Source organism: Musca domestica, unplaced genomic scaffold, assembly GCF_030504385.1.
Source record: "Musca domestica strain aabys unplaced genomic scaffold, Musca_domestica.polishedcontigs.V.1.1 6, whole genome shotgun sequence".
In the NCBI taxonomy this organism is placed as follows: Eukaryota; Metazoa; Arthropoda; class Insecta; order Diptera; family Muscidae; genus Musca; species Musca domestica.
In genome coordinates this window covers 11,705,172-11,713,702 of record NW_026712363.1, presented here as the reverse complement: position 1 = coordinate 11,713,702, position 8,531 = coordinate 11,705,172, and the positions used below count along the sequence as shown (strand labels likewise).

The 8,531-nt window shown below is 33.1% G+C and overlaps 1 protein-coding gene across 1 annotated transcript in view; it reads left to right on the top strand.

Moving 5' to 3' along the window:
- The first annotated feature begins 294 nt into the window (after positions 1 to 294).
- The window catches only part of LOC101896979 (ecdysone 20-monooxygenase), an 81,351-nt gene continuing 73,114 nt past the window's right edge, over positions 295 to 8,531 (top strand). The window contains exon 1 of the mRNA XM_005178726.4: positions 295 to 1,050. The gene's annotated coding sequence lies outside the window, so the exon portion shown is untranslated. The remainder of the gene's footprint in view (positions 1,051 to 8,531) is intronic.

Here is an 8,531-nt window from a genome sequence, read left to right as displayed (position 1 = left end):
GCCCATTCCAGCCTGGAAGCATATGCTACTAAACTTTTACAGTGAATATGTCTTTAAAGTTTGATCCCAACAAACATGAACACAAAATTGGCATAGATCTGGTAACTCTTTTAAAAAGAGTAAACTTGGGGTTTGTTCAACAAACGGGGTCTATTAGTCGACAGGTTGCTACTGCTTCGCGTTGTTTTATTTACATTTTACATTCTTCGGCTTACATTGGCGCATTCATTCATACTGTTTGTTGGCCGGCCTGCAAGCCAGTCATCCGTTCCATCCGTTCATTTGATCGATCAAACAAACTCCACCATCGGCCGGCGATCAGCAGCAGTAGCAGCAAGAACACACCACTCTCATTGAATTGGAAGACCATTCGTTGCTGTCGTCGCCGTCTCAATATCACAGTGTTTGTTTGATCGTTGATCGCTGAGCTCGTGTGCGCGCTCGCATTGTGGCAGTCAGTTAGTTGACGACGAAGCGGATACGGATACAATTGTACGTGGTGGCGGCATTTGCCAAAACGGTTAAAACAATCGAGGAAACGTTCAAATAGTTCATTCCTAAAACAAGCTGCGTTCAAAACGCAACTCCTGGAAAAATAATAATAATCGATACGATTCTTGTCATAGCTCTTGCAAGTTCTTAATTTCACTTCTAATTGTGCATTGTGTTGTGTGTGTATGTGCATCTGCTTTGTGATTACTTGATAATTCTTTGAGAATTATATATAAATATTTTTTTTGTTTTATTTGTTTAACAAATGAAAAAAATCAGAAAAAAGCTTACATAAATAGTAATGATCTGCAGAAAGAAATAAATTATATCAAATGTCCATAAAGTGTACACTGTGTTAAATTGTATCCTCCACCTGTCACCAATTTTATTAGAGAAAAATTTTTAAACAGATTTGTGCAATATTTTCCTTGGCTACACCATAGAAAGGAAGCAAAATAAAGTAGCAAACGAATATTTGTGATTTCAACATTAAATGTTACATTTCGGATTATATTTCTAAAAATTTCCTAGCTGTCTGCACATTTCGATTAACAAAAGGTAATAATTTAAAACCCATAAATTTTGTTTTGTTTTAAAAATAGCTCATTATAATCAATGCATAATTTATTCTAATCAATTTGAAATGACAAATTGAAGTTTATTTTTATCTCTTTCGTTATGTTTCTATGTATAGAATTTATTTTTATTTTATTATTATTTTTTTGAAGTAGTTTTAAAAGCCCAATCGATAACATGCTTTATTCACAGAACTTAACGTCCATGTTTTGTTTATTAAAAATTGGCCATAACGCGCAGAGTTTGTGTATATCTCCCTATATTTCCCTTCCACGTTAAAAAAATGGTTCGAGTTTTTATATGATATATGAAGGTTCTATCCTCATTTCAAATTGACCATTTGTGAAAAAGATATCAGAGAAAATCGGTATGGTCCGAATATCCCCAAACGTCTTTTTAACAATCTACCAAGTTTAAAAATCCATAATTATACGTAATATATCCTCTAGGGTAGGGTATACATAGAGGATATATTTCATTTGTCATTCCGCTTGCAAGACCTTGAAGTGGACTCCATTAATATATTCATATCCAACCTGCAAATTCTATGTCCATTTGGTCATCCCCGTGTTAAAATCAAGATAGAACTTAAGCTTTTACAGATAGAACTTTAACAAGTAAAAAAGATGTAAGTTCGGCCGGGCCGTACTTTGAATACCCTCCACCAGTTGCAACGAATTTGGCAATTCTCAAAAACAATAAAATCCGTTAAAAATTCTGTTAAAATCTTGAAAATAACGAATGTAGCTGATTCATTAGACATGAACCTGCATAGGTAACTTTGATCATAAGCCATTACAATATTGAAATGAGAAACTTAAAAAAATCGGTGAATAATGTATCTTAAATCATTAAAATACCGAATATTGGGAGGTACCGTAATATGGGGGTTATACGAAGACGTGGACCTGCACAGGCAATTTTTTGTCTTAGACTGTAGTATCCATTACGAACTTCAAATACCAAATTTGACACGATTCCGGTGAATAATATAGCTAAAATCATCAAAATACCGAATATCGGGGGTACCATTATATGGGGGCTATACCAAATCGTGGATCTAATATACCCTCCATACTATGGTCGAGGGTATAAAAATGTTGACAGGAATTGATATTATTCCGAGGATGTTTAAACGAATATATATGGTCACATAGCTGTATTTTTATACCCTACACCACATAGTGGCAAGGGTATTATGTGTTCGTGCATGTGTTTGTAACAGGGAGAAGGAATCAAGATAGACCCATAATTACTTTTGAGGATCTTCATATTCTTGTGATCCAAATGCAGGTCGTAGTTATTATCTGATTGAGATGAAATATTGCAAACTATATTTGTTTGGCTCAAGGACGAACCCTATTGAAATTGATGACAATCGGATCAGATTTAGATATAGCTCCCATATATATATCTTCATCCGATTTCAGGTTAATTGTGCAACAAATGACCTGAATTTTCCAGTCCAAATGACCTGAATTTTGGCACATCCGACCGATATTAAATTTGTTTAGATATAGGTTCAGATATTGCTATAGCTCCCATATATATTTTTCATTCGATTTGGTGTTTAAGTCTCTCACATTCGTAATATACACTCCTCAAAAATTATATTTGGTACCGAACATCAGATACTGCTCGAAAATACCTATGTCAAATTTCAGATCGAGATCGGTTCAGATTAGGATATAGCTCCCATATATATCTTTATCCGATATCAGGTTTATTGTATACCCAATGGCTAATATCAGCCCAAATGGAGCGAATTTTGGCACCTACGTTTCCATTTGGTGGAGCTCGGCTATGATACATAGTTGTTAATGTTATTCCCTCTGAAAGCAAATTATAACTGTTCTTAAGCCATGATATTTATTCAAATAAATTCAATAGTTGGGGTGATCTACTTCATGTAAATTCCCAATATAAATTATTTTGTAAAGGGAGCTCTACAAAAATGCATAGTGGTGTAGGGTATCATATAGTCGGCCCCGCCCGACTTTTGACTTTTCCTACTGGATAAATGTATAGAGGCATTTTTTATTCCATATGTTCCTTCCAAATAGTAAAGGGTATTTGAAAGTTAGGACAAACTGATTTGTTACTTGTTTTATGAAAAGTTTTAGACATTTGACCCTGTAAAACTCTGAAATTTGTTACAAAAATTTTAAATATGTCTAGGATCAATGGATCTTGTATTCAATCCATTCCATTTTCAAATTTCAAATAGCAATCCACTAGTTTGAGTAGCGCTCATAATATACCACAAGCACGAACGTTTTTCTGAAAACACCAACATCATATCTCGTGAATTTAAATGAAGAGCCATATCTTAACAGATTTTTAAAGCACTTGCTTCTAGTCTAAATTCGGTTGAATTTGGTGTACAATACAACTTTAATCGGATAAAGATATTTGTATATGGAAGCTATATCTAATTCTGAACCGATACTGATAACATTTTAGAGATGTATTTCTGGCCTGAATCTGATATCTGGTACCAAACATCATTTTTTGAGTGTATATTATGAATGTGACACCGAATCGAATGAAACATATGTATGAAAGCTATAACTATATCTAATCCGATTTTCACCAAATTTTAAGTACTTGCTTCTAGTTTGAATAAGATTGGATGTGCCGAAATACATCCTATTTGGACGAATTTTACACGAATTTACACGACAAATGCTACATGTGCATTGCTGACAAAAATACATGGACAGACGGACGGACGGAATGTAATCGTTTATATATAAATGTTTAGATACCTGAGATATGTTTCAAAAATATTAGAATAAAAAAATATTAGAAACAAAAATAATAAATATGGATTTAAGTTTGACATCTATGGGATTAAAGAATTATTCACATGTACTCATGTTTAAATGCAAACCTAAACATATTTTTATACCCTCCACCATACTATGGAGGGTGTATTAACTTTGTCATTCCGTTTGTATCTCCTCGAATTACTCATCCAACAAAGTATATATATTCTTGATTAGCGTAAAATTCTAAGTCGATTTAGCGATGTCCGTCTGTCTGTCTGTCTGTCTGTCTGTCCGTCTGTCTGTTGTAATCACGCTATCTTTCGAACGAATTGAGATACAAAATTTTGCACACAGGTTTATTTTTACAGTAGGCAGGTTAAGTTCGTAAATGGGCCATGTAGGTCCACGTTTTCATATAGCCCCCATATAACGGTACCTCCCTATATTCGGTATTTTGGTGATTTTAGCGTCTTTATTCACCAAAATTTTTTCAAATTACGCATTTAGAGTTCATAATGGAAACTCCAGTCTGTGACAGAAAATTGTCTATGCAGGTCCAGGCCTTCATATAGGCCCGTATACCAGTACCTCCCTATTTTGACGAGTTTAGGTACAATACTCACCGAAATTGTTTGAAATGTCGTATTTGAAGTTCGTAATGGATGCTACAGAATATGACAAAAAAATTGTCTACGCAGGTTCAGGTCTTCGCACAGCTCCGATATAACGGTACCTCCCTATATTCTATATTTTGATACCGTTTATTTCAAGTTCCGAATTTGAATTTGGTAATGACTCATGACAAATAATGCCTGTGTGGGTCCACGTCGTATAGGCACCAATATAACGGCAATATTCGTTCCAAATGGTGGAGGGTATTCAAAGTTCGGCCCGGCCGAACTTACTGCTTTTTAACTTGTTAAACTTTAACAACAGCTTACTTTTAATAGTTTTTATCCTGGAATAATACCTTCTTGTCCGGTAGACTACCTTCCCACAACAAATCGCCCGGAATAACAAAATGTGTTTTTTTACATCAATAGGTTTTAAGAAATGTCGAGGTTGCAATCTCAATTTTAAACGGAATAAATGTGTCAAGTTTACATGCTACCAATGGGTTATCAATTAGATTTACAGCAGCGTAAAACGAAAAAAATGCAAAGTCATGTGTTAATTTCTTCATAACACCAACTTTGGTAAAGAACTGTATTCGAATTAATTGAAAACTATCTCAGATAGAATCTTCTCGAAAAAATACTACGCAATTCAATTTACATTCCTTCGAAGATTTCTTTCTCATTCATATTTAAGTTTAGAAACAAAACAACAGGGAATTGAAAATGATTTCTTTGTTTACAGTTAAGTCGTAGTAAAACGAAATACAAACAACTCATGGATGTAATGTGTCGTAAATTGGTTATTGATTAACTTATTATTTATTGCAATTGAATATTGTGAAATTCTTTTATTTAAATATTTTGCCAATTTGCACTTTTCGTGTTATCAAAAAGTAAGTCAAATAGAATTGTTTGTTTAAAATTCCCAGAGAAGTTGTTGTTGTTGTTTTATTGACCAATAAACTAAAATTCAAGGCCACCTTATCTGTCTTTCGATTAGTTGTGGAAGAAAAATGTTTGAAGCGAATAAAATGTATGTTTGTCAAACATTTTCTGAGGACAAAACGTTATATCCCCACATCATATTAATAAGATTAAAATCAACTAAATACAAAACCAGACATATATAGGAAATTATAACATGTTTACATTCTGCAGCAGCTTGAGGCAGAATAAATTAATATAGACTTCACGGATTACTCATGTGAACTTGTTCTCTTGTAGACTGGCGAAGTTCGAAAATTGTTTATACCATTTTACCTTTCAGTATCAGTTTTTTACATTTCGATATTTTCTCATATTTTTTAATCAAAAATTATAATCGTTTAATATTAATTATAGTTACAAATTTTCAACCAGCTTCCACTTTCCAATATTTCCCAATATTATCTGTATTTTCCAACCGAATTAATTTTTCCCTCTTCACATGTCTGTGATGATGAGAGGCAGGCCTATGACAAGTGTCTTAGGGAAGATTCCTGAATGTTGATGGGTTGTTGGTGGATAGATGGGCTATAAGGCGAGACAATATTTCTTAAAGGTACTGAAACCTGTAGCTATTGGGCTACAATTTCTATACTTTAAGGGCTCAAATTTTCAGATTTCACATGACATTTCATTAAATACTTTTTCATAAACGATCTTCGAATTAGGGCTCTTTTGGAAAACAATTTTTTTTTTCGAAATTCGATTTAAAAACTTAGTAATGTTTATAACCACCGCCTTGTAAAGGAGGCTTATTAAATTTGTCACTCCATTTGCAACACCTATAAATATTCGTCGTGGACCCCATAAAGTATATATAACCATGATCGATGTTCGTCTGTCTGTTGGAATCAGAACACATTATTTGACGTAGAGATTTTGCAGAATATGTTGTATTGTGTCTGGGATTGCTGCTATTGAAAATGAGATGTATCAGTCCACGTTTCGGTGTGGCCCCGATATTGGGTATTTTGATGAGTTGGTTGGTTAAGCTTTTTAAAAGGAATTGACGATAGAAACCACATTATTTAACGAATTTGTCTAAAATTTGGTATTTGTATGGATTATAAATCCTTTGGAACAGCACCGTGTACATAGGTCCACTTTTTCCTATAGCGCTTATATAACTGTACCTTCCGATATTCGATATTTCTGGGATTAAGGCCTCATTTTCTAACGGAATTGTTCAAAATTTGATACTTGGAGTTTGCAGTGGGGTCTACCTTTTTGTCAGAATGTTGTCTACATATATATTCATGGGGGCGATAGGCAAGCCCCCATATAACAGTACCTCCTGATATTCGGTATTTTTACGATTTAAGCCACATTTTCAGATAGGATTTGTTTCAAAATCGATATTTGTAGTTCGTAATGGGTTCAATAATCGGTTTCAAAACATTGTCCCACTGATATACGGCATTTTGATGATCGTAGCCACATTTTCGATGGTGTTTTGAATTTGGTACTTAAGACTCGCAATAGATAACAATCCTTGATCAGAAAGTTGTTCCCGTTTTGGTATGGCCCCATATAACGGCTCCATTCACTTTATTGTGTTTTAAAACTTTAACTGCATTCTTACTTACCTTACTGGTTCTTGCAGAATAGAGTAGAACACGTTTGGATCTAGATACTTTTATTTAAAAATATTTTTTACCTAATGGTGGAGGGTATTGAAAGTTAATGTTTTTTAATTACTTCCTTATGAAAGTCTCTCTTTTATTTATTTATTTCTCATGGTTGATGGTGTAAAACGTTTGCAAACTTATATTCCACATAAAACTTGACCCAAAAACTGTTAACATTTATTTGAACTTACAATCACTACTTATTTTCATTGACTGTTTCGGTTCAATTCCCACCATAATTCAAATTTTCTAAAATATGACTAAAGATCATATATTAAAAGAACGTACAAATATATGAAATCAGAGCTGGTTTTTTTTTTTCAAATTTCGAACTTCTTAAAAAAGTATAAACAAATATCTCTTCTAAAAATGTCTTAAAAACCAAGCACTGCATATGGTTATCTGTAACTCCCCTATAATAGGCCTTAATCTTGAATATTAATGACTCTCATTGACTGAAAACTCAGTGTCTAATATTTTTTAAATTACGCGCACCTAATATACGATCTATATTAGGCCTCATATAAAGATGGTCCAATTTAGTTCACTTTTCTGGTACATTCCCAACATTGTGAGCTCCAACATGGCTTCATGTCCACCAACATTAATCCTAATGCAAAAGAGGAATATTTTAATCGACCTATGCTGGTACCTTCTCCTATTACGGTTTATGCATGAACATTTAAATATAAGTTGATGGTATATATCTTTCGACAAATCACTGATACTATCGAATTTCCAAATAAAAAAAAATGAATAATCATGAACCAGAATTTTTCTAAACAAGTTTTGAGGACATTTGTAACATAATAAAAGGTCTGTTCCAAAACTACAAGAATGAAAAAAATTTTACTACGATAACAGATTTTCCCTTTATAGTATAAATTGTAAAAAATTCCAAAAGTAGTAGGTTCTTGCAGGATCTAGAACAGAGCAAATAAAATATATCCACAAGACATCCCAATTAAATTGATTAATATAAAATACATTATATATTCCGTCATTTTCAAAGTTTCAGTGTACAGATAAAAAAATTACTGTTGATAGAAAAATATAATTACTAATTTTACTGAATATTAACTGATGTGTTTACTTTAGTTTTACGTTCAATTGGCTGAGTCTCGTGCTTAAAATGACATCAAATATGTTTTCGGACATGACATCATCATCCAACAAAAATATTGCAAAAATTACATTACTGTACTTCAAAGAAAAAAAAAGCACCCGAATGTATTGCAATTCTAGGAATTTAAATATTATATCAATTTGAAGACAATTGTCGATGTCTCGGTTCTCCTCTCTGGGTTTTTGTGTTGCACAACTCGTGCCACTTTTGGACGTCTTATCATTTTGGGTATTCCACGAATTCCCTGTAGGGTATAATTTTAGTAACAAAAAAAAAAAAGAACTTCAATAATGGCATAGCATAAATGTGAATTGAAATGGTGAAATTTTGTTTTTCT